Source organism: Parus major, chromosome 8 (assembly GCF_001522545.3).
Source record: "Parus major isolate Abel chromosome 8, Parus_major1.1, whole genome shotgun sequence".
NCBI classification, from domain to species: domain Eukaryota; kingdom Metazoa; phylum Chordata; class Aves; order Passeriformes; family Paridae; genus Parus; species Parus major.
The window spans coordinates 18,653,917-18,681,654 of record NC_031777.1 but is presented as its reverse complement, the minus strand read 5'-3'; the positions used below and the strand labels follow the sequence as shown (position 1 = coordinate 18,681,654).

Sequence of the window (27,738 nt, the reverse complement as noted above, 5' to 3'; positions counted from 1 at the left end):
GTGTGTGGATGTGCACAGCAATGCTAAGGAGGGGAAGAAAAGAGGTGAAATGCAAGCATTGAGATCCTGAGACTTTAGTTTAGAGAAAGATTTGCAGAAGGAATAGGTTACATACATATTATCTGTTCAGGCCAGGATATAATCCCTATTTCTGTTAGGAAGATATCCATAGTATAAAAAATATGCATTTGTATTATGATATAAAATAATGTTACATAAATAGTAGTGCTACGAATTTGCAAGTGTCAAGAAAGACAGAATAAGGCTTCCAGATTTGTAGTAAAATGAAATTAGAAACATTGTCTCTACCCAGAGGAGCCAGCTTGAAGTAGATAGCAAAACAGAAATTCATCCCACCTGAGGATTTCTTCTCCCTAAAGACAGGTAAATACAATCCTAACTGGTGATTCTTTTTTTTTTTTTTTTTTTTCCCCACTTTCATCTCATAATGATTTTTTAAAAGCCTGTGCTTTCAATACAGTATTGTTCCAAATCTGAAGGATGTTTTCAAAATTACTTATTTCTTCTTTTCTTTAAGCAGAGTTGTGATAGACATTTAATTTTCTAAACTTGGATGACATGAGAACAAAAGAATATCTTAACGTTTCTTCAAGTATTTCTATCACTGAGAGTGTTTATTGAATATAGCATATAATTTTCAAATTTAATCTCTAGAACTCCTGTGTTTTGTAATATTGAGTTTACTCACTGAAAATTAGATACTCCCTGGTGTAAAAAATCTCCACACAGAACTTTATGAAATCCCAAACTGGAAATTTTCCTCACTTCTTAAAAAAACCTGTTCTTAAAATTAAGTCATTTAAGCATTTGAGGAATGTTTTAGAGATTAAATGTCAGGCCTCAAGAGCATGAAGACTAAGGCATTGTTTCTATCTATATCCTTTGCCTAGAAATCCCCACTCAGCTGTGAGGCTGGGGCAATGAATCAGTGGTGGCTGAAGTTAATAAGAGGCTCCTTTTCTAGTTCAGTGAATAGCAGCTAATTCCTTTATTGCCTGTTGCCCTGTACAGTCACCTTCCAATGCCATCTCTTTTTCTCCTTTTACAGCAGCTTTGCTTCAAACATAGAGCAAATCAGCTACTACAGGTTTTGCCTTCTTTTCTCTTTAAAAGTAAGAGGTTTGTTTGGTGGTTTTCTAGGTTGTTAGTGTTTTGAGTTTTTTTGTATGTGTGTCTGTGGGTTTTTGTGGTTGGTTTTGGTTTTTTGTTTTGTTTGGTTTGGTTTGTTTCTTTTTAATTTTTTTTTTATTTATTTTTCCTCTTAAATAATAGTTCCACAGAACAAATTGTCTGTCATTAATTCAATATTCTTAAGTAGCCAGTCTTCACTGACATCCATAGACTGATGCTGAATAATTTACTATTTCTGTGAAGCTAAGTTCCAGTTTATTGATACCCTATTTGAGAGCTGCTAACTGAAAGTGCTAGCATGTACTTCTCATGTCTAATACCATGTAGAGGTATTACACAAAAAGCACTTATCTGGAAACAGAATAAAAACCCCTCAACAGAAGTTACTATTTGTTTGGAGTGTGTTTAAGCATGTGAACGTCTTGTTTATACATTATGGGTGCATTTTAAATTTAATTTTATGGCAGTTTCCACTAAAACACTGATAAACCAAATTATAACTGGAGAAAGGTATTGTCTCTTGCCTGCCTCCTTTATTATCATGTAATCTCCTGGATTTTAATTCCCACATATTACAAATTCTCTGAGTACTCTGCTTTCCTTATTATACAGATATCATAATTCTAAGAACTAGTGCTATTTGTCATGATAGGAAGGAGCATTATAGCATAATGAATACTCTCATTTCCTCTAATTTTTAATAAAAAGTTTAAGCAGTTAAACTGTGCATTCCACTGGTGTTCATTAATGACACTGCATATTTTAATGGTGTATTTATTATGCAGCCATACAGACAGAGTGGAAAAGATGTTCTGAGGGTATTTTTTTAGTTTCCAGTTTCAAATGTTGCAGGCAAAATGTAAAAAGACCTTGTCTTGTATATAGATGCATCTGGCAATTCCCAGATGAACTGCTTTGGAAAACTGAAGGTGCCACTTTTTTTTACATTAAAACATCTTCCAGAAACATGGATAAACAGATACCTGGGCTTTCTGTTGGCAGAAGGCAGCTTCATTGGGAGTCACAGAAACAACCCCTGTGCTTCCATCTACAAAATACTGAAGTGACTTGACAACTATCTTTGATATCCTTGTGATCACCTCCTCTTGAATATTTTTGGCAACCATCTTCCCTTATATACTTTAAGAGCAGCAGACTGGACCTAGCTGGTCCCTGAACTGTCAATGGTTATTATACCAGCTCTCCCAATCAATGTGGTTCCCCTACATTCATCCTTCATATTTTATATAACTTTGGTCAGCACTGCAAAAAGGAATGCAGCATTAGCCCTGAAAAACAATTTAATCTTCATGCATGGTGATTTAATTCTAGGGCTTTCTGAGAAAACTTTCCAAAGGTGCCCATGAAAGCTGTTAAATTATTCATTGTGAATAATATTTATTCCAAATACTTTTTCCTGCTTGAAAAACAGGCCTTGTATTTGTACAGGATTATCTGCCAAGTAGCCTAAGGGATAAAGTCTCTGTCCCTGGTTCAGTGACAAGCAGTCCACTCAAGCATTTGCCTGTTCTTCATGGAAACCCTTTGCAGGTGATTTCACACGTGCTGCCAGCAAAGTAGGCAGAAAGAAAGCCAGAGTAGGAACAAGCATTTTGGGACAGATACGTAAGAATTGGTTAAGCATGCAATGCACATGCATGTCAGTGTTTTACACCATAATTACTTTTGTTGGAAGTGGTTTTCTTTATGTCTCAGGCTTTCTAAATTCCAGTAAATAATATGCCACAAGCAACAACAACTGAACTTGCTGTTTCTGTTCATTCAAACTGCCACAATTCATCTGCATTATTATTGATGCAGCTGGAGAGTACACCATGATAGTGACATTTGCTACAAAGGCATTTCCCTGTAAGGAGAGCCTGATCCTTTTCCACTGACTATGCTGGTTGCAACTTTCAAACTGATAACAATTTTCAGTCACTACCAATCTGGCTAATAAAACTCAACCCAATAATTTAGATGTGAAAGTCTATCGTGTGATTATTACAAAATTCCTGCACTTCTGCCCCCTCCTGGGACTATTCAAAATTAGGTGCATTTTTGGTGCCACAAAATGATAAATTGCAGAATATTTCTAGAGTTTAAATATTTCTGAGAGAGCAATTCTTCACTCCCTGCTGTTTACAAGGGAAATATTGTCTACAAATAATACATTACATTAACTGTCCTCTTTATCATAAAACCATGTTGAATACTTGTAACATTTATAAAAAGACACCAACTGATTGCAAGATGAGCGTTACCCTTGAGCAAATTATGAACACATTTATTTCAGTCTTATGCGTTTGAAACTAATTTTCTGGTAATATCAAAAGTGTTCATAGAATTAATTTCCTGTCAGTTCAGCAGTATTCAAGTGAATATTTTATGATTTTGCATTAGCTGTATTTGTCTAGAGTTGTGACATGATCGAGTCATTCTCTGAGGGAAACACATTAATAATTAAACTCTGTCCAATGTGGAGTGCTAAAGATGACAGCATAATTGTACATTTCAGAGACCGTTTCACAAGGCAGAGAATGAGAATCGCCCTGCCACCATTTAAATGTCAATTTAGAATTTCTTTCTAAAATTAAAACAGTGTTGCAGAAAACAAAGAGAAAAAAGGAGGGGACAGAAAAACTGAAGCCAAATTTGAATCCTTGTGCCCTTTTTGCGTTCCCTTTCTTTTAAAATGTGAGCTAAATGTAAATGGCATTCCAAGAAGAAAAGGAGAAGGGAGAAGGTAGATAAATGATCAGCTATAAGGCTTTTTCCCTTTCTTTTGGCTATATAATATCATCACTGGTTGTAGTGCTAGAGTTGTTTAGATGATAAATGAAATGTGCATAGATTAGCTCCAGAGAAAATACTGCTACCTGACACTGAAAGCTTTGATTGGTTTCATCCCTTACATTTGACTCTTTTTTGCCCTGATAACTTCAGCAGTATTTTAAGATTTTAATCTACTTTCTAGTCAAATACCCATGGATGGATCACTATTTTATTTATTATTTATGTTTCTTTTTCAGCTTCTGAAAGTAAGACATTATTGGGCTTTAGCTAAAAAAAATTCCGCAATTTCTACGGAATATATTTTGCAAGCACTTAAGTTTCTCCAGTGAAAAGTGCCTGTGTTATTCTGGAGAGACAGCTGAGCCACATTTACCAGTTGTGTATGCAGACCACTTAATGAGCACGTGTTCTTAGAAAATGCATAAATTAGAGCTATATCAATGTTTCTGTATGACCCTCTTTTTTCCCCGCAGCCTGTGCCTGTCAGCATGCCAAAGATCCCCTTTAGACTCGAGTCCAGGTGATGCTCCCTCACTCCCTGCATCTTTCACCACTTTCTCCCTACAGTTTCATACAAAGACCCGAGTAAGAAAATGTAGCTGGACAGACTCAAGCAAATACAAATAAATGCAAGAAATCTCCCTTCTGTTCCTGTGTTTTAGATCCCTGCATGTTTCCTCTATCTTCCATTTTCCACTCTCCTACTTCAGCCTTACAGAGCTCACTCACTGTTCTTTCACGTTCTCCCTCCCGATAAATCCTTCCTTTTATATAAAAACATTTAGCAAATTGTATCCCCTTCTTACCATTTCAGTGCACATTCATCTGTGCTAAATCTTTTCCCTCATCCATATTTTCCATCTCAAACATTTAGATTATAAGCAGCTTAGGAAAAGCATTTGCTCCTCTGCCTCGGTACCTCATCTACCACAATTGTTACTTGGCCACTAGCATATGAAACATGATTGATCATAATAACTCATTTCATTTCACTCAACTTACATCTCTATGGTATAATTCTAGAACTATTTAAGGCAAACAGGAGCTTTAAATGTATACAATCCCTGTGTTTTAAGGGGCATGTTTCAGATTTTTTTTGTCCTACAAATATGGAAAAGGAATATTTGATCTCAATGGTGTGCCAATTTCAACAGTTGGTGTTATTTTCTGAGCCAGTTAAATGAAAAGAAAGCAAGCAGAAGAGAAATTTCTATGATGCTAAAAGTGATTGATATCCCTTATCACTGTTTGTGTCTGCTCATAGTTGGGATCTCACTAGAAATACAATTATCAAGAACTACTTAAGTTTGTATTTACTAGGGATTAATTTCACAGCAAACATCAAATTTCACTATTATTTTAACATATCTAAGAAACAGTAAAAAAGAAAATTTGAGTATGAAATTCGCACTAGAAAGCCAGTGATTTTTGGCACCTCAATTTTTACCTGTACATTTCTAAAGACAGAGAATGTTGATGGACAGTTCAGACACATGAAATGAAAAAGAATATCTTAAAAACATTATAATAAAAAAATATTTATAAAGCTGTACTGCGTGAAAGCATGACTAGGCCAAATTACAACAAAATGAAAGAACACTTTTCTTCATGTTAGATAACTAAGATATAGTTGCTTTAAATTATATCCATGTCTGTATAAACTAGCAGTTAAATATCTTCTGACAAGTGGTTCATTTTTTACTGACATTTCTTTATATTACTTTCCTGTTTCAGTACAGCTGTCCATGCTGGGTGAATTCATGCAGCCATTAAACCACTTTTAAATTCTATAAAACTAACTAAAGCAAGAGAGGCTACTTTTGACAGCTACTCTTGACTCATATAAAAAATACCCATTCTAACTTTGCTATGAACTTTTGTCGAGCAAGATCCCCTTACTCTAGTAAAACACTTGACCAGAGAATAAAGCACAACTCGTCAGTGTTCACCACACATTTCATTATTTCTGACCACACTTTCACCATGTCCCTTGTTCATTCCACTTTCAACAAATGAATTCTCTCTAGTATTCAGATATCTGAGCTTGAGAACAATCCATTGCTTGTGTTTGTTGAGGGTTTTTTTCCCAAATATTTGTTTATATAATATGTTAGAATAGATTGAAGTTTTTTTCAGCTGTCATCCTTTGAAAATTGTGTAAATAAGATCACACAAGATACTTTATGATTCACATTATTAGGAGGCTGATAAATTATTTCATCTTAAATTCTAACAGTAGCTAATATTAGAGAAGCTGATAAGATTTATCAGATATTTTTTTTCCTTAGAATTTTAAAATACTCCCCCAGAACATTCTTTTTGAGGTAATTCATCTTTTATTTCTATGGAGTTATCTAGAAGAGAGTGATGGCATGACTCTACAGGCATATGATGTCTAGAAGTTAAAATTCTGTCCTTTTTGGGCAAAGAATAGTATTCACAATACTGGGAGACTCTAGTTCCCTAGTTCTAGGTCCCTTTGGTCCATCTGTGGTGCAGTGAGAACACAGAACACTGTAGGTGTGTAAACCTAGTTTAATAAATATTTATTTGTCCCAGCTATTCATTAGTAATTAAAATGTTAACACCAATGTTTTAGCAAAGTCTAATGTTGTGCTTGCAGATCCTGGGATTAATACACTACAAAAAACACTTTCTCAGCAGTAGAAAGGAAGTCAACCAGACCCTTGGTCTGCTATTAAGTTCAGCAGTTTTTCATTTTAACCACCAAGAGGTCTGCAATAAACTCCAAAGAAAACTTTGCAAGACTACACAGTGTATTTGAAGCAGCAAATATTTTCTGTATCTATGAATTTTCAGATTGGAAATAAACCTGTAGGCAAAAAATGCAGTCCTTCAGAAGAAATGAGAATTGGTGTTATTCTAAATCCAAGTCAGGTCCAAATTTAAAACCATCCCCTACATAAAATAAGAAAAAACCACCATGTCAGGCAAAGTCAAATTCCAATGAACAGAGAGCTTCATTTTAGCACTTGCAGTGTCATGCACAGGGAGCTGAGCCAGTAACAGCAGTGTGAATCCCAGCATGGGTTTCTGATTTCTAGTCAGGTTCTTCCCTGCTAACTGCTGTTTATTTCAACTGTGTTTTAAGGGCTGTTGCAATCCAGCAGTCTAGGGAGGAATGCTTCTCTTAGTTCACATAGAACAGCCCATTTTCTTGTTCATTATACTATAACCTTAGTAACATAGGTGTTTCTTGATTAGAAGTAAATCTTCAGAGATTTTTTCCTTCCTTACTGTTCCACCTTTGGAGCAACTGAAACCTCAATTAAGATGTCATTTTACCCATCTAATGTCAATGTTGTAGCTTTTTCAGCTCTATTGACACTTCCTTTCTTTTGTTTTGTCTTAGTATACCCTAGATTTTAGTATGCTGAGCCTTATTCTTGCATTACAATCTGTGTACATTGTTGGTACAGTTCCACCCATAAAATTTGTCCTTGCATTCATAGCTAGAACATCATTAATGCAGAGGTGGCACACTTTTGCTAATATTAGTACCATCTGACAGTATGAAGATCTCTTCATAGCCAAATGAGACAGAATAACTTCCCCAGACAGTGATTGAAGGCACTCAGGATCCTACGTTTTACCACACATTACGTAAGTCACTTAGAGTTCAGTGTCAACAAATTAATTTTCCATTCCCTAAAATTAGAATTTCCATATACAAAACAGTTATTATACAAGTACCAATCTATACTTATTTTTTTTTTCATGGAGTGTTGATAACCTTTTGACTAAAAAGAATAAAAGTTACTATTCTGATTTAAAACAACAGCAACAACACCCACCCCCACCACCCACCCACCCATCCCAACACACACCCCCACCACTGAAATAAAAATCTCAACAACCTTTCTCCCCAAAACAGACTGGTTTTGCTTCCTCTGAGTTCATGAGGAAGCCTTACAAAAACAGCACACTGCCCATCCAAAACACTGGCTATTTAGAACAAATGTGTCCTGCAGGAATTCATTCTGGATCTCGTGTGTCTGCTAATGATGATGATTATGATGAATAACTGGCTTTTGCTGTTGCTTTTTCTGCTGATTCCTCAGTTCTTGATAGAAGTATTGTTGCTACAGTTATTGCTTCTGGTCCAACTGCATAATGTGAGCAGAATCCACAGAGACACAAACAAGCTCTTTAGCAGCCAAGTGAAGAAACCTGTAATTTTGCAAACAGGAAAAAGCAAAATTGCTGGTGATCACCAAATAGCACAGGAGGTGTGCCACAGAGAAAAGTCCTACAAGAACTGGGAGTGGTTCTGGGTCATGATGTTTTAAAGAAACTTGGGACCTTAGGTTTTGGGGGATTTTTTTTTTCCTTTTTTCAATTAACTAGAGTAGCCATGTATTGAAAGAACCCCAAAACCTAACAACAAAGCAGTGGAGGCAGGATCTGTGCTTTATTTATACCATTGGCTCAGATGTAACAGGCATTGGCACCACAAATGGTCACTGCCAGAGCCAACTGGGGACATGACTGTTGGTATTATCTTCTGGTAAGTGATCCCCAGGCATATTTAAATTACAACTCTTTTTTAAATAGTCAGGTTTTTTCCTCACATGCTTTATAGCACTTAACATGTATGGCTCTTTAATGAACAGGGCTACCCTAAAACACCCTGAGAACAAAGTAAATCTAAGATAAGCATATTTTAAAAAGATCAGCAAACATAAGCAAATGTTTTTGATCTACAGCCAGTAGCTAAAAACCTTCAAGTGCTACAAAAAGCAACAAATGGTCTTTCTAATCAGCTTTGGAGCCTAAAAAGATATCAGCTGTTTAATCTAGGACATAGAGTATCATTTACAGGCAGCCTAATATCATAAAGATCTAATGACTAGCAAGATACTACAGGATACTGTCTTCTATTAATTTCTTAATAGTCTTGTCCTGCAGCACAAAAGCTCCTGTCATTAGCACCGTTGATATTTTCATAATCTAGGGAACTTTTATGGAATTAATGAACTAATGACACAGAGCTAGAACATTACCGTATTTCTGTAAGTAGGTGCAGCCAAGTATTTGGCTTTACAGGTAAGGCTCCCAGACCTTCACACATCTGAGCACAGATCTGCTACCAAGGCTGACAGAAATAAAGAGATGGAAACAGCTTTGGGCTAAAAGTTTTCTCCTCAAGAGAGATCATTTTCTCATGCCTGTCTGCAGGAGGTTGGTGTCTTTCCACACTCTACTTTCCAAGAAACAGAAAAAAAGGACTCTTGAAGTATTGGTGAGTAAAGAGAAAAACAGCTCTGAAAACTGTGAGAAAAAGACTCATGAGCAGATTTAGACTTTTAGGACAGCTGAGGGGAAATTATAATTTTAATTTCACAGCGGGACAGAGTGATGTTGTTTAGATGTGGAATGAGGGCCAGAAATCAACACCTGTGAGGTTCAAAAGTGCAGCCTAAGGTGCACAGAAAGGTCTTATGTCCATGAGGTCCTGAAGAATATTCCTGAATGATCAGAGAGTGACTGATTTATTTTCTTTTTTTTTGAGATTTAGATCCAGATACACAGTGAAAGCCAATGATTTTCTCAGAAACACTATGCAAAGACCAGTTGAACTTGAAACTTTAAGTGTTAGAGCAGAAGGCTTATCACATCAGACATGAGCAAAGAGGACATTTGGAGACACACTGGCTTACCACAGGGATGTTTTTATCACCCTTAAGATAGCAAGAAGATTCAGTCTGTTGCCGCAGTCTGGTATTTAATATGAAAGCTTAACAGAACTCCTAGAATCAACAGTCAAATTTGCTGAGATTTTTAAACCCCTCAAGGATTCCCTATAGCTTTAGTATTTTAATACTGAAGTATTGCAGCTGGTATAAATCTATTGGTATCAATTAAAGCAAGGAAAGAAACAATATCTTTAAATAGCAGCATAAAGAGAAATTTATAATTTATAAACTGTGTCTTTTCAGTGTAGTTTTAGACAAAATTTACCCTTAAATGGCTCTGTACTTCCCTTGTTTATATATTATGACATGTAGTGGTAGACTGCCTTGAAAAGAAGTTCTCATTACTGAGGAGACTAATTTTTCTAACACCAACTAAAGTCAGTGGCAACATTCCCATCCTCTTCAGTGGCTTCAGCACAGAGCCAAACTGAGAAATTAATCCTGAGACCAAACATGCCTTTTGCAGCCAGGATGTCACATGACTAAAAGCCTTTTTTTGTAGAGTGTTGCTTATTTCAGTTCATTTTATTTTATTATGTCTCTAAAACCTCTACATTTGGTGCAGGACAAGCACTTGAGAGACGTTAAACTTGCCCTATTAAAATGACTTGTTTGTACAGGCAGAATGAAATTTAACAACACCAAATGCATGAAAGGATCCTAATATGTGACAAACAGGCTGCCTGGTCCCCTCCCCTGACCTAGGATGCTCTGACTCCCTGTAAGGGAACTGTTTGCACTGGAGCCCTCCCATGGGCTGGCACATAAATCTTAAAAATATCTTTGAAGCCCATCTGCTGCAGTGCTTCATTTTTAATGAAAATGTAAGGTGCCAACCATAAGTAGTTTTGATACGCCAAGTCTCTCCCATTATGCCAGCCTGCTACATCTCAGAGGAGTCAATTTAAACACACACATATTTCCAGGACTTGTTTGTAAGTTTATGATGAACTGTCTTTAGAGATGAAGCAAAAAAAACCCCTCAAAAAGTCCAAATAATAGGCCATTTTGACAATTAAGCTGTCAGTGTAAGATTGTTAGCTTCAATATAGTCTCACGAGTTTTGTTTATTTTGTTTTCCAAATGTATTTTGTACAAGATTTGTATTCAAAAATAAACCTCTCTCCGCAGAAACTTTGTTATTTCTCTTCTGAGTTGGAGCATGGATTTTTTTCCTAAACCAAGTCAAACCCAATAAGGATGTCACCAACATAGTGCTAGATATTAATGTTGAATGGATTTATTTTCTTGTGGGGTTTTATATCTTGCAGACATGTAGTAAGGAAGCCAGCATAAAATAACTAGGTATTGGCCCAGAAGACATCTAATCTTGTATCATACTTACTTGTCCATGCAATTTAATGTTTGCTATTCATTTCAGTAACAGTTCTTAAAAATATCAGGGAATTTCTTTTCAATAAAGGTTTTACCCAGGCACAGGAAGTAAAATAAAAATATCCAGATGCTTGAGAGATTTGTCAGCATTAATTTAGAGAGTGTAACAAAAATAATATTAAGAAAACAGACTTCAAAAAATACTGTTTCAAAACATTTTGAACATTCTAGAGACTGAGAATGGGAGTTTCTTTAATTGCTTGCCTCAGCAAAGTGTTGGAATAATGTGTAGGTAATGTCTCAAATATTTAAATAAAGTTTTAAAATCCCAGAAGTAAAGTAAATCCAGATATTATTAACACATTAGCAAGGTCACAGAATTTACAATTCAATGGAAATAGAGAGGTACTAAAACACTCTGAAACTTGGATTATTTCTTGAATACTGCCACAGGAGCATTACATATTTACTACGCTACCTGGAGTATGATATTCTATAATCATTTGTATTCCTCCTATAAATCTGAGAAAAGCTCTCTCTACAAATGATTAGGGGATTAACTTTCCTTGTGAGTAGGTTCACATTATGCATGGTCAAAGTCATATCACAGACACACATGGAAAAGAACATTTCAAGGGTTATAATTACATTCATATGTTGGCTAATTGGGCCCTCAGGGGCCTAGTTCCTAATTATAAGAGGGTATGCAGGAAAATATCAGTAAAAAAGTATGTATAGAATGAGTATGAGATTAAATGGGTTATGCTGGCTGTATAAAAGTCATAAAACTTGATAGGAAAGGAATGCAGTAACTTGCCAAGTATCTCTGAACCATAAATGTTTTTTTGATGTCATTATCAGAAGGAGATGGGAGGAGGCTCTGTTGTTTCAGAGGAAGTCTGCAAACATCTATTGTAGCCTCAAGTGGTATTTTTACATAGTTCTAAGAAAATCAAGTAATGATTGAGCCAGATGACAAAGAAATGGAAAAAATTAAGAGAAACTTCTTAGAACAACTTTGAGATCAAAAGAAGGTGAAAGTAACCTAAAAATCAGGAAGAAGAGTCCCATGCTCATGTGTGTCACTGAGATCTATTAACCAGAAATGAAATGCTCCAAAAACTCTAGATATTCATTAATTAAAATTGCATAAGGTTTAATGACACTGTTTATTAGTTTAGCTAAGGGCAGAATTTTTATCTCCCATAATTGAAAACTATAGTTTATTACCTTGATTAGACGCTAAGTAAAATATACAGGCTTTACTTTTTGCTCCATGTCTCTCAAAGGGAAATGCCTATAAGAATAAATTAAAGAACTTTTACAAGGTTGTAATTTATTTTATTTCCCATCAAATGGCATCCTTTGGACATATCTATAAAAGTCTCACTGTTTATAGTAGATGTGTATGTAATATTACATTACACCTCATAAGAGAAACTGGCAAGAACCCTGAAACTGAATAAGAACAAGATTGTCTTTATCTCTTAAACCTGTCATTTTAATTTTCCACTTTAGGCATTGCTGTATAAGTATCCTGACTTAAGTTCTTGGTGACTGTTAGGCCACATTCTTGTAACATTTTGAATTTAGTGCCTAATCAAATTGCTTTCCATATTCTTATCTTGATTTATATGAAAGTGTGTATTTGTGAGTATACCCAAAGGAATACAGTATTTTACAGAATTCTAAATGCAAATCCCGCATTCTTATTTATGCTGTGGCCAGTGTAGCCTCACCATTAAACAGAATTTAAAATGAGATGCAGAAAAATTGAAATGACAATCTTAGCCTTCTAACATCTTGAACAACCAAACTGAAGCTCCACAACTTGTGGCAGCATGAAACTGATGTGAATGAGTTGGGCTTTTAGCCTTTACCCAATGCCCAACCTAGTCTTTGTGAAGTTGAAAATGCTGACCAAAACAAAACAAAAACAAAAAAAAAGAAATAAAAGAAAAAAAAGGAAAAATAATTAATTTTTGTTTGTAAGTAGCCAAGTTGTAATCATATAATACAGTAGTTGAAAACATTTAGATGACTATTTGTTGAGCCAGCCATTTTAGTGAGGGCACGAGGTAATGAGAAGAGAGGTGAAAAGCAATTATTGATATCTTAGCAAGAAAACATTAAATTTGTCACATTCCTCGCATGGTACATTAACAGGTTTTCATACAAGGCCATGGATATTGACAGGGTCTCTGTGGCTACACCACAGCATCCCTGAACCCAGCTGTAAGGCTGATGCTGCCAGCCTGGGGTTCTGGGATAAAGAACATATTATTTCTCAATTACTCAGATGTACACCAAGACAGACTATTTTGCCATAACCTTGATAATGTGAATAGTTTTGTTGTCTTCAGGCTTCTGACCTAACCTGGCTGAACTGACTGGAGGAACTAATATCTCAAAGTTATTATTTTAGGCCATTTTCAGGTTTGGGAAGCCAACACTGCATTATCAAGTGCTTCTGACTTGACATTTTCATCCTACCCATAATTGACAGGGATGTTTTATAGTCATAAGGTTTCAAATAATTATTAAAAGCTAAAAGCACAAGTGAACATAAACCAAGGGAAATCAGTGCTGTTGCCAACTTCCTTTCTGAAAACACGGAGATATGAAGGCTGCTGTGATGCAAAAAGAGGCAGTTAGGAATATTGTTGAGGTTAAGTCTGTTTCCTCTCAAGAGGAAAATAAGTGCTTTTAATAGGATTCTTGATATATGTTCCAAACACAAACAAAGGTGAGAACTGATTATGTGTTCTCTCCTTGAAAAAAAAATAAATAAAAATCAGAGAATGAGAACTCCAAACTGAAGTTGATTAATTTTGACAAGCTGTAAGTTACAACACTGAAACATTTACAAGCTAACTGGATTTAAACAGCAAAGATGGTAAAACTCCTTTTATTGTTAGGGAATGACTAAGGCAGAAAATCTGATGACAATGTTGTTCAGAAACTTATTTTGAGTACAGATACAGTTTCTTGTAAAAGGATTCAATAGAGCACTCTTGACTGAAGTAATATGTAGGGACCAAAAAAAACCACATTAAAAATTATCAAAATAGAATAAATATTTACATATGCATTATGAAACAATATCTTAATTTTTATCCATAGTACCTTAAGGTTTTGAGTTTTTAAGTTTTACACATGGATAACTGTCCTGCCACAAATAATTACAAAATCACTGAGGAAAACTTTGAAAATCACTCAAGTACCATCGAGAAGGGAAAAAACTACTAGTCAGTACAGATACTATAGATTACATAAACATCTTGTGATAGAAAAAGTCATCTATAGAGGAAAAAAACACATTGTAGTAAAGGAGAGATTCTCTGTAAAACAATGGTCAGGAGGCAAATGGACCAAAAAAGTTCCATTCAGACATGGTTACCAAGTGAGACAGGTCAGAACTATCCTTTCAAGACACGGTGTTGGACTCATGAAGTAGAACTCATATACTAATTCACTGATACATAAAAAAATCCCACATCTAGAGAAAGGCGATTTTTAGCAAGTTATTTTGCAAATCAAGGAGAATTACCACTGGATGACAGGATGTCAGTCATGGTTTCAGTTTGTTTTGTTCTTCAAAGGGCCCTGGAGATCAGAATTCCCTTGGTGAACACCAGCTCACTAATAGAAGTGGTGAATCTGGCAGAAAACAGACACTCAGAGGTGGGATGGGTTCTGTCCAGTTTCCACAATGAATTAATGAGGTCGCTGGGGGAGAAAGCCAAGGAAGGGTTTAATTTTTTGGGTCAGGTGTTCAAGTCACAAGAGCTGTGTTTTCCTGTTTTCTACCTGTGGAATAAGCATAAGAATTTTTCTGCTCTTGCAACTTTTCTTTTTGTTCACATTCTAAGATTTTCACATTTTCTTACCTCATGGCTGTACAGTTTTTAACATTCATGGTGTAAAAATGGGAAATTATGGATTTTCTGAGGACTCCCTGAAATCAAACATCTACTTTGCTTGTGTACACTACATAGCTACCTGAGAATAAGACAAGGTACTTGTACAGTCAAGCACTTTACCTCCAATGCAATACTTTTTTCCTGAAGAATCAATATAGCATTCAAAAGGAAATTGTTCTCATAGCACACCATAGAAAACTTTTACATGGTTATATAAGTCTAATGTTATTTTCATGGATTAAGTTCCTCCTACTTCTCCATAAAGAAAAGTAGTGATAGCTAGCAAGTCATGAAATAATTAGATAACTTATTCAATATTGTTATCTCTGCAGATGGTCATGTTAAAATGATTTTTTGTTTCACAGAGAAAAATCAAGAGAAAGGAATGTATGCCTTCTTGGTAAAGACTGTCCAGGGTAACTGTTTTGAAGAAGGGCTAAGACCAAATACATAAAGGGAAGAGTAGACTGCTACCAGGAGCAGACCAATTGCCAAGGTGAGCACTTTTCACAAGTTTCTGCCTTACTTATCCAGATTTTCTTGAATTACTTTATGATAAGTTTGATCACCTTTCCTTAACAAGTATAGTCTCAACTATAACAAGAAATAACCCCAAGATTTTAATGAAAGAAAGCAAATTTTTACATTTCCAGCAAATTGGTTAGTTGGAAAAATAAGTAATATGTTATGATAAAAATTCATGCTAACAATGAAGGAGTTAATTAAGTAAACCATTCACAATGTTTTAACAGTTACAAATGAAAATTGGAAACTGTCACTGCCTGGGATGTTTTGTAATACAGACACCACCTAGAAAAAGAAAGAAGAAAAGGAAAACTCCAGTTGAGTTTGTCTGAATCTGTCATTCACAAACTTACCTGAATACAGTATATAAGAGTTAGTCTGAACTGATCAGATAGAAAGATATTCATGTCTCCTCAGTGACATCAGTCATGTGCATACTGTAGTTCTCTGAGTATTGGTATTATGAATGTACTGCTCTGCAGAATAAAGATATACATTTGACTCAATTTCCAATCGTTTGGAGCGATAAAGCAAGGCAATTAAGAGCTGAGTCTGCTGCACAGCTAGGTCAGTTATGATTTCCCCATTCACTCCTCCTTCCTGGGTTTTTTTTTGTTCTCCACTTTCTGAGGACCCTGTTTCAGTTTCACTAATTGAAAAGCAAGGTATATATATCCCTATTATCAGTGCTCCTCAGGGACAGGAGCCTTGTGAAGGTATTACACAATTTGTTCCACTACACAGAGTCTGCCATCCACTGCGGGCCTTGAAGAGCGCCCGAGTTCACAATCCTAAATTAATACTTATGTATCAAGAGTCAGATTCATATTCTTCACTGTGAAATAATGCACTTCCTCCCTTAAAAGTCTTTTCCAGTGGATATGCTGATGTAACCTGAATGCAGACTGTCACCACTTTTATATACTTGAATATGTAGTTCTATGAAAAAAGCACATCAGCAAATGCACAGTAAATAACAGGCATGAAATACCACAAACCTGCATTATATTCATAAGCAATTTTAACTCTATTTGCTTAGTTTTTCAGAATATTTTGGTGCAATACAATATATTGTACAGTTTAGCTGTAGGAAACTGTAGAATGCAAAATGTTTTCCCTTCTGTCTCTGGTTTGCAAATAAAGGAATAACTCCGTTCTTCTGTTCCCATAGTCCAAATGATGAAGTCCAGCTCTATCAGTTCAGATTTGATTTTCAGATTTGAAGCTCTGGTTAATTTTAAAATATTTTGCTGGTATCAGGTTACCTTTCCATTTTTTGTGCCATCCTGCAGAGGGAAGTTACTGTTCTCATGTGGTCTACAGTGTGATATTAATTCATGCAGCCTTCATAATGCAGCCAAGATCTGTATTTGGAGGAGGGAGGTTTACAGCATTGAACCTCCCTCCATATAACATTATTTACCACAATGGTATCTTATGTTAGGTATCAATTGGTTTTCCATCCCCACAAGCATGAAAACACAGTAGAATAATGACAAATGCATGAAAACATTGGGGCTTCAAAAATAGACTCATTTTCAGCTAAACTTTTTCCTGGAGAAACAGACATATAGGTACTCATAAAATCTTGTTTTCATAATAATGAAGTTTTTAAGAAGATGATAAAAAAAAAATCTTTGAAATAATTTTATCAGATCTTACAGTATCACTTTTTTCATCCAAATTATTATTTAATCTGGTCCTAAATAACCCATTCTGTGAACAGAAACCTAAAGTTAGTCCTTAAGAATAAAAAAAAATATGTTTATTTATACGTAGAAAAGATCAGACATCTCAGAAAGGTGCAGGCCTGAACACCTGAGCCTGTTAAAATAGTTCTATTTCTCATAAGAAAATGTCAAAGTCTAACATGATCCATTAGAGAGGAGAGCTTTCACCTCATGGACCTCATGAGGAAAAGGGAAGAATTAGTCATTTATAGCTCATGGTGGAGAAGAACAGAAGGAATATATACTGATGTCTGCAATACAAGTCTTCAGCTTCAACAAGGAGCATAGAGACTTGCCACAGAAGAATAAACCTTAGAATTCCCTAAAAAATTGTAATTATTTTCATAAATAATAAAGGAAAAAAATCCTTCAAAATAAAGGGATTTTTTTTTTTATTCTAGCCTCACAACTCACTGCTGACCTGAGCCATTTCATTACTCCATCCTCAATTAGTCTCAACAGAACACTTCATAAAACTGAGCTCAGTAGGGCACAGTTCTTTTGGTTTAAAAGGGGTTAGGAGGTCATTCAGGGCTTTGCTCTTTTAGCCTTAATGCTACATTTTAAATAGAAAGGAATATTTTAGTGTCTTTCTCTATTGAAACTTTTTATTTATGGGGTTATTTTTCTAAGATAGTGGTACATGATATATAACCAGAAATTGTATCTCAGATTCTAGTAGAATATTATATAGTTTATATTAATACTCAGTATTCAGCAACAGTCACCTGTAAATCAAATCTTTTAATCCTGTTTTATTATCTTCTAGAAAAAAATTTAAAGAGAAGTATAAGTTTAAAGGTATTTGCTAAAATCTCTTAGATTTTTCTTGTTCTTCATGTGTATAAAACAACTTTCTATAGTACACCTGTGTTATTAAAGGCTGTTCTTACTGTATGCTTTATGAAGTGGTAGGACATGTTCTTTATACTTGCATAAATATTTCCAATAGAAACCTCATTTTCAGTTTGTAAATGCTTTAAAATTGCACATAAATTACACATTACTGTAATTGGTGAGATATATGGGAAATACCTGAAGAAATCAGGTTAGGGCGAATTATTAACTGTCTATCCATGGAACTATAGAAATAATTAGAAGACATTTTTCCACCATGCATTCAAGGTCTTTGGAGTGTCCAGAATAATTTCTCTTGCACAAGGGAAAAATCAGGTCCTGGAGCATGTGGTGTCTCACACCTTCTTAAACTTGGAAGCCTGATGAACATTTACAGTATGACTTTCTGCAGAATCCCACTCTCTTGTTCTCTGTTATTCTTCTACAACTACTGGAGGAGTTTTTTCTATGAGCATTCAGATTTCCCCTTTCCTAGAATCTTTGCATGAGAGCTGCCCTTAAGGAACATATGCAGAGTCCCCTGGGTTAATGGAGGGTGGTGAGGGGGAGATGCACTGAGGGTTTTGGTTTTAAATTATACAATGCTGAGATGTTTTTGCTTCTAAAAGAAGGCTCTACAATGGTGACAGCTCTCATTAATTTTAAAAGTAAAAAAAAATTGTACCCAAGATTTTAAATATTCAAGCTGGTATAAATTTTGCCTTAGAACACATTGGTACAGAAGATTTTATCACTTTATTAAAATGCAAAATTCAGATAAAGATGGACACAGGTAACTTAGTTCCCCTTAGCACAAATATTCAAAGTGTGAAGGGATATGGAGAAAGTCTGTTCTGCCCTCGGGGTCTCTGCACAGTGACCCCTCTTGCCAGAGATCTGATGTGGTGATGTCTGATTCCTGCCCTTATCAGGAGCAGTGTGGAAGCAAACTAAAGTCTTGAGGGAGTCCTGGTTGGTGCTCAGTACCCCTGGTCAGCCAGCAAGTGCAGCAGGCAGAGCAGAGCTGGGATAATTAACATCCCTGCCCTCGGAGGAGGGGTGCTGGAACAGAACGACAAAGCAAGAGGTGTGCTGTGATCAATGAACAAAATGGGCTGCAGAATTAGGCAACCTGTCCATTCATATGGCTACCTCATTGAACTCCTACATGTGTGTAAATATATGTTTTATAGGCATAATATTTAAATTCTTATAGTTTTTAATTCATAATTAATCCCAGACTTTTTTTTTTCCTTAATTTAACTTACCTCTTATGCAGTTGTCATTATTTTTTAACTACTAGAAAACCAACCATCTGACATTTCAATTTAAATCAGTCTTGCCATTCATTTTTAATAACATTTATGAATCTCTGAGGTAGAAGGAATCTATATGCATTTTTAGAAAAACAAAATCAGCAGGAATTAGAAAATCCTTAGCAATGCTTTGAGCATTTTTCTGTAGAAAAGATGAAAAAAACAAAGGAGTGCTGACAGTTTTTTTCTATATACTTTTATGGTCATGAGCATTTCAGGTTTAGAAGGGTTTCTAGGAAAGAAACATCTTTCTAAAACCCTTAGGCCTTCAAAATGATTTGTGATCCTGGCATTTCTCCATTTCACTATATCTGTCTGTCCATCTTTCAGCTCAACTGGAAAAATGAAGTTTGTAGGTGATATAAAAATAGGTCAGTTCTTTATGCTTTCATAGGTAACTCAGAAACAGGTTAATTTGAATTCATTTTACATAAGTGATAAGCTGAAATATGTGGGCTCAAGATTCTGATGCCCTATACATTTCCTTTCTTGCTAAGCATTTACTTAGATGCCTTCAACAGATATTAAAGTATTATTATAAAAGCTAGTCAAGTACAACTTAATAAAATTTTTTGTTACCTTCCTACCAAGACAAAATGCTTGTTGTCATGCAATATAATGAATTATTGTCCTTCTTATTAATTTAATATAATTTTCATAATAAATTAAATAATTCAAATTCTAATTATTTTTTTCACTTCCCAAAAGTAAGTTGTTTTCCAGTTTTGCTTGAGAAGAATCTCAGCCACAATTGCTTGTGGTATTATTCTCTGACCTATCAAGAGATATCTTCTTTTAAGATACAGCACTCTTGAAATGGCTACTATTGTTAGTGCTCACTGTTGAGAAGAATATTAATACCTCCACAGTATTTATTTTTCAAGCCACCATCATCTATTAATTCAAGTCCTTCTTAAACCTTGTTCAGTAGCACAAAAAAGTGGGTAAATATCAATTAAGAGTGGATTACAATGGATGTATCAAACCCTGTCTAAGTAATTATATAATCTCTTCTGCATAAGCTTTGACCCTACTTGAACTAATGATGTAGTAATGGACAAGAAATGATGGCTTTCAAGAAAATTCTGCATATCTGTGATTTTGCTTGTACATGACTATCCTTCCTCTTTTATATGGGCACTGAATAAAATATAAAGCAAAGTTTACCTTTTTCCTATAATTACTAATGAAGAAATATATTTTTATTAATGAGGGACAAATTCAGTTCTTCAAATGTGGTTGTTGGATAAATCTTTCATTCTTCAAATGAATGAATTCACTTCTGCAATATTTTCATATGCCTAATCTGAGTCTTTGGAACTAAAATAATTATTTTCATAATATTCTTTTCTCACTTGCAATCTCTAATGGGACATTTAAGTGCTATAATACTGTTAATCTAATACCATGGTAAGTCGTCTGCAGTCAAGCTACAGCACAAATGGAAATATTGGCAAAACAGGAAATGATCAAATATACCTTATGGAGTTTAATCATAATGACTATTTCTGATATGCATTCTGATAACTAAATACTGAGATGTTTTGCATAATCTCCTCAAAATTCAGTGTTGGAGTGAATTTCAGAAAAAAAATACCAGCTTGGGAGCTATTCACCCTCTGCTTTTTAATGGGCTTGAAACCTTCAGCTCTTTTAGGAACACACACACAAGCTTCAGCCAGTTTGCCTCTGCTTTTCATGGGTGTCTTGTTGGCAGGTAACATGAGAATTACTTGAATTATGTATCAAATGCATATAGCATTTCCAATATTTCCGTCTGAAGTATAGAAATAAGAATTACAGAATTTTAAATTACATTTGATGGATGTAAGCATTTTGGGGCACAATATCTCACTAACTACATTTTATAAATGATCTGTGGAAAAGCACTTCTGGGCCACAAGAAGTAGGAAAAATCACCGAAATTTCTGTGGGAAATCTCAGAATTCTCTGTGACTTGCTGTTTACATCATAATATCATGTAAATCCAGTGCACAGCTGTAGAAACATTGCTAAATGTGCATAGATTTAGAAGCCAGAGATCTTACAGGTGACACATACAGAGGTAGAAAAGGGAGAGAACATCTCTATCTGTCACTTCAACTTGGCAAACAATGAAACTTATTAAATGCTGACTTACACCACTAATTGCAATGTTTTGAATAGAAATAAGTAAACAAATAATATGTTAAAAAATCTTTTGCCGTTACTTATAAGAGGGCATCTGGGTTTTTTTCTGTGTGATTTAGAAAGTTGTATGGGCTGCTTTTTTTCCTGAACAAAGCTTTTATGTTTGGTTGGGTTTTAATTTATTTTTTTTTTCAGAAAACTTACTAGAGAGCCAGTGCAATTTCAGGAAGTATATTTGTCTCAGGGCATAAAAAGGAAGGAATAGATTAGACCAATGGCTCGTGTACAGGAGGTGATGCTGGGGACTATAACCACACTGATTCCCTTCATCCCCAACCCCCTCTAAACTTTAGGATTTGGGGGTTTTTTTTTGTTTTTTTTTTGTTTGGTTTTGTTGGGTTTTTTGGGTTTTTTTTGTTTGGTTTTTTTGGTTTGTTTTTTTTTTTGTTTGTTTGGTTTGGTTGTTTTTTTCATTTTTGGTTTGATTTGGTTTTGGTTGGGGGTTATTTTTTTGGGTGTTTGTTTTAGTTGGTTGTGTTTTTTGTTTGGTTTTTTAATATGAGGGACAGAATAACAAAATACTGTTAGCTTCTATTAGCAGGTTTGGCGGCTTTGATTATGTGCTTTTGGGCTTTAGGGTAACATTTCTGTAGACTGTTTCAAGCTATTGATCTTTTAGTTTTTTTGTCTCCACAAATGTATGGCAAAGTGCCCTACAAAGCCTTGGCTGGAAGGAGGGCTATAAACAAGAGCCTGTGGGCTGTGTTTGCCAGGTAACATTTGCTGTGTTGAGTAACTTTCTGCTTCAGCACCATTTTCCACACCAAGGGCCTATAATTTTCCTGTAGTCTTTAAAATTTCAGAAGAGGAGCAGATACAGTGGACAATAAATCCAGGCTGAAAGATGTATTTAAGAGAGGTATTTACATCTCCTGTGTGCTGCACTTGCCTGTTAGTGGAAATTTAGCAAAGACCACCAAATTTCTGAACAGCTGCAGTGGTTATTTCTCTCCTTATGACTCTGACCTTACAGCCACTGTAGTTAAGCAGAACAGATCTGGAAAATGTGGTAGAGAAATGAAACCTTCTTATAGAGGGAGAAATACATATACCTGATATTAACCAAAAAATATACATGTGGACTCTTGACCTTCAGAGGAAAATCATATTACTTGACTTAAGAATTAAAAAGAGGAGAAAAAAAATCATAAGTGTACTTTTTAATAGCTCCTCAAATAAACAAGTTTCTCTGAAAAAAACGTTTCTTGGGTTGAAATCATATTAAACAATATAATTATTTTTCAAAGTTATCTGTCTATTTTTGCAGGAAAATAGACATTTTTATAAGTTTTTAACATAAAAAGGGTGGGTGGTGCTCTCACAACACGGCTGGCTCACTGTCTGATCCCTCACCACAGAGGTACAGAGGATACCTGTCTCATCCAGAAGTACAAAAATAGTCCCAAAGTAAGTATGATCCAACCAGCTACTCAGATATTGAATAACATGGTCAAAGGATGCAGGTAAGCTCAGAAGGATGCTGTTCCACAGCCCTAGCAACTAAATAATTGTTTTAAAACTTTCTCAATAGGATCTGAGAGTTATTAGTTTTGAATTTTTGTGTATATCCAGTTTGCCCATGGCCAGGATTGCCCTTCTTAGCAACAGTCAACAGCAGTTCACGACTGACTGAGCCCAGTGCTTGCATCCAGAGGGACAGAGGGCAATGTAATACATACATCTGAAACCCAGAATAAATACAAAATAATAAATTAACAATAAATATCTGGAACCTTGGATCTCAGGCCATGCTGTAATATATGAGAATGTAGTCATAATTAAGCACAGAAAACATGTGTAACAAAAATATTGTCAGCACTACAGCAGATTTCTAATCTCTTTTAAAACCTGATAGAACTGTTTTTACTGTAATTGTCTGTACCATGCCTAATACAAAATTTATTAAGCACACCTGTTACCTCAGTACAACTCAAATCAGTGGCATCTCCCAGTGGCCATTAAAGTCTTGCAAGGAGACTCTATGCTGCCTTTCAAGTAAGATAGAATAAAAGAAATAGAAAGCAGAAATCAAACTGTAGGAAAAGCAAACAAACAAACCAGGCCATTCCAAACAGTTATTTCAACCTCTTCCATGGATTCTTACTGGATTATAACACTCAGCTTTCAGGGTCTGGTAAGTGCTACTTTGGGCTCTCAGATCAATGTAAAAATTCAAAGGAACTTGAAGCCCCAGAATATTAAATTGTCTGTCTAAACTAGACACACAGACAAAAGCCCAGCATTTGGCTGAGCGAAATCATCGAGGGAAAATGTACATTCTTCTCATCACTGAGACTGTATTAAATTAAGGGGCAGAGCCTCTGTGTTGTCAGCAGAAACATATCCATGTGCAGGAGAGCTCAGGGCTTGCTAATAGAACTGCCAGCATATCCCAGCAAACCTCACGTGGTGCCAGCACATTTGTCCGCCGCAGGATCGCGGTGTCACTGCCTGGCTCACCAATCACCTGCGTGACAATGTGCCTCAATTACAAGCCCTTATAAATAAATAACAAGTCAATCTGACAACTCACTAGCTGATTGAGATGAAAAATATGTTGAGCTTTGTGAATTTTTAATCTGAAAGTCGAAGTATGACACGTTACAATGATAAATATTTATAGAACATCCAAACTGCTTCCACACAATCTAATTTATGTTTAAAATATCTTTAAAATATATCTGAATTCAATGAGGTATACTTACAGTACATTAAAAGAAAATGGAATAAAGTTAACCGACCCGACTGCAACTGAATTTTGTTGTTCCTGGCTTTGGGGAATACCCTCTGGATTTCTGAGGTGAAACTGCAACCTTCCTTAGACTGGTAGGGAGCCCTCAGCAAGAGTTTTGCTTGAAGCACCGTTCTGCACAGCCCTGTAACAAGGCTCTCAGACGAACTTGGGCGAGCATTCATCACACTCTGCGCTAGGAACCAGAGGGTGTAACAGGTTCCCATCACCCCCAACAGAAGCTTGGCTCTCTCTTTCTAACAGAAGTACTTGAGGAACAAAAATAAATCCTCTGAAATTATGATTGAGGAATTAAAAGGTTACATGACTCCATCTGATTCCAACTAAGCACACAAAATATTTTTTTGACTCCATGAGTGTTACATATGTACTATTTATACCTAACTGTGTTCCTTGGAATTTGATAGTTTCTTCGTATGGGAAGAATTAATTCACTTTAGCTCTAAGCTATCAAGAACTGAATATCACAAGAGAAAATACTTGACATCTCCTAATCCCTAAGAGGAGTTATAGTAGAAAGTATTGGATCAACTTCATTTCTAAAGGGTCAATACCACTTACAGCCAGGACAAGTGGTACAGCCTAATCAATGTTTGAAGCCCCTTATGTAATTAATGATTTCAAGTACAGCTTTCTTTGTTTCCTTCTTGTTAGTTTTTATGAACTTTGCTAGGAATATTTCCTATCTTTTGCATTCAAATTATATTTTTAATTACAATTTTCCTAACTTCAACTTCTTTGGACTGAATCTTTCTTAACAGCAACATCTGTATTTTATAAACAGAAATCTGACCACCCATTGCAAATAGAAAGTGCACTGAAGAGCCTGTTCTTCAAATCCAGGCTAAAAAAAAAAAAAAAAGAAAATTAGAAATAAACAGAAAATAGAGCTAGACAGAACCTTGAGAGGTCACCTCATCCATTCCCTCTGCCCCAAGGCAGAATCAGTTATACCTAAAACATTTCTGACAGATGTTTGTCTAACCTGTTTTTTAAAACATTCTCTGACAGAGATCTCATATATTCTCCAGTCTATCCTAATGCTTAACCCTCCTTTTAGTAGGAAACAATTTTTTGTTTTGTTCTCTGCCTTTGCTCTTTCTACATTATCTAATTTAAATCTTTATTGCTATAATTTAAACTTATTGTTTTCTGTCTTCTCCGTCATGGATATGAGGCAGAGATAATTCCCTTGCCTCGTGCAGCAACGTTTTGCCTGTTTGAAAAGTGTTAAACTAGAGGAGGAGTTAACACTAAAAATAGCCTCCAGCATAGTAAGTGACCAGAAGAGGAAAAATGTGGAGTGCATTGGAAGGGAGCCCAAACAGGCAAGTAAGCCATAATGATTAGAAAATTTGGCTAGACAGAAGGGAACTTGAATAAAAATTGCACATATGTGGCTCATATTGAATACCCACAAAAGATATGCATGATTTCTGGCATACTGCATCACAAGCTATTTAGTTTAGCAGTAATTAGTTGTAAACACTGGTGCAAACCTGGAGTTTCTTTTGGAATGTTTCAGTGTTTAGAAGACTAGGAAGAAAAGTGTTCCTCAGTTTCTAAGAATTATGGAAACCCAAAACAAGTAAAGCTAAAAATGTATGAACTTGAGGCAAAAGGAGGAAATTAAAGTGTCTCTAAATTCTAAAGAAAGGTAGGTCAGTGAGTTGAAATTCAGTCAAATAATACCTTCAGAGAAACAGTACTAAAAATAAAGTGCTGTTCTGCAAAGGTTGATTTGATTGTTTCCTAAGGACAATAATAAATTTTAAAAATTCAGAAAAATACTCATGAACCAATAGCTTCTCTTGTAGCAGAAAACAAATGCATAGGAAAAACCCCAAAGTATGACAGAGACAAAAAAGATTTCAGACTTTTCAAAGTTCTACTGCAAGCAGCAGATTCAAGATTACATTAACCACACTGCAAATAGGTAGAAATTGATCTTCAATAAACCCATTCTTTTGGGCAGAACCACAATATGTAAAGCCCAAGAGATAATTTCAGGCCATAGAGATGGAAACTATGAAAAACAGCCTATGTTATTTTGTGCTACTGCAGATAAATTAGCAGGTAACTGTGCGAATAAAACTCAACACATCCTTAAAACTGATTCCTTAGACAAGGTTGTTTTATCATCTTAAAAAATGAAAATACCCACCCTCTGCCATTAATTCTTTGTAAAAACGCTTTCTTAATTGCTTTCTTTATTGATAATTTTTCTACATTTTATTGTTGGCAATTAAAAACACGTTCTGTCTTCTTGCAAGGTGAATAAAAATTAAATATTCATTTAAATAATCTCCATGCTTATGTTCAATAATCCAAATCTAAAATATTATTAATGTGTTAAATTATTAAACATAAATTACAGGGCTAAAGCTTTCAACTTGCAGAAGTCTCCAGGGTAAGTCATGGCACTGTCTGTTAATTCATTTTTACAAACACAATCTGAAGCTGTGGTGACTGAATGTATACACATGCAAGGTATTTATATGAGAAAAGACCTTGAACAATCACCCATTTTATTTTATTTTTTTCCTTGGACCAAAATTTTTTTCAATAATGATACATTCTTGTCAGCAACCTTCCCTTGCCGTAACAGAGAGGTGTTTGATGTTTTTAATCTTCATTGCATTCTCTTTATTCTCCACTAGTTCCATATGAGAGGATTTAGAATAAGAATTTGGATGGATCCAGCCTGCAGTATCCTGTGGTTCCTGTGTACAGGATCCAGCTGAGTCTTCTGGAAAGGAAAAGAGGCCTCGCTGCCTCCCTGTGTGTCTCTACAGAAGGTTGTGCAGAGACCTTGATTATTCTGCCTTCCTGTAGATACAATGAATTTTCATTGGAAATGTGTTACTTTTCTGGTTCATGTGGGGAAGGAAGTTCATGCTTCAGTGTGTCACATTAGCATCTTCCCTGTAATAGAGCTGGCCAGATACTAGGAAAACATATATATTATATATTTTAATTTGCAGCAAACAGAGCTCTCAGAGTCCTAGATGCTTTTAATTCAACTGATTTAACCAATCATAAAGTCTAAAGACCAAATATGGAATCAGCCACTATGAGAAGCAAATATAACAAATAAAATATTAATTTGACTAATTCTGGTGTGTGTTTTCCTCTCCAGTCTGCATGGTAATAGGATTTACAAATACATATCAAGGCAAGAACAAACATAGAAAGTATTGATTTATGTGATGCCACTGAGCACAAAAGCACTACAGAGTATAGCGAGTATAAAATACGGACAGAGATAAAAGAGCTATTACAATAAGCAAACTGATAGCAAAGGACAAACAGGAAAAACACTGCTTTTCCATCATGCCTTAATGGGATGATTGCATTCACTAGCTTTTCCAAATACTGATTTTCACTTACTATAAGCCTTGGGGATATTCATCAAAAGTGTTTCCAGTAATTAGAATTTTGTGAAGAATTAAAACATTGACAGTA

At 35.3% G+C, this 27,738-nt stretch overlaps 1 long non-coding RNA gene across 1 annotated transcript; it reads left to right on the top strand.

The window, feature by feature from the left end:
- Positions 1-27,381, top strand: LOC107207852. Its single transcript, XR_001522972.2, has 4 exons — positions 1-384; positions 15,289-15,419; positions 22,880-22,928; positions 26,934-27,381. It is a non-coding gene; the product is annotated as an uncharacterized LOC107207852 (long non-coding RNA).
- Positions 27,382-27,738: the final 357 nt, after the last annotated feature.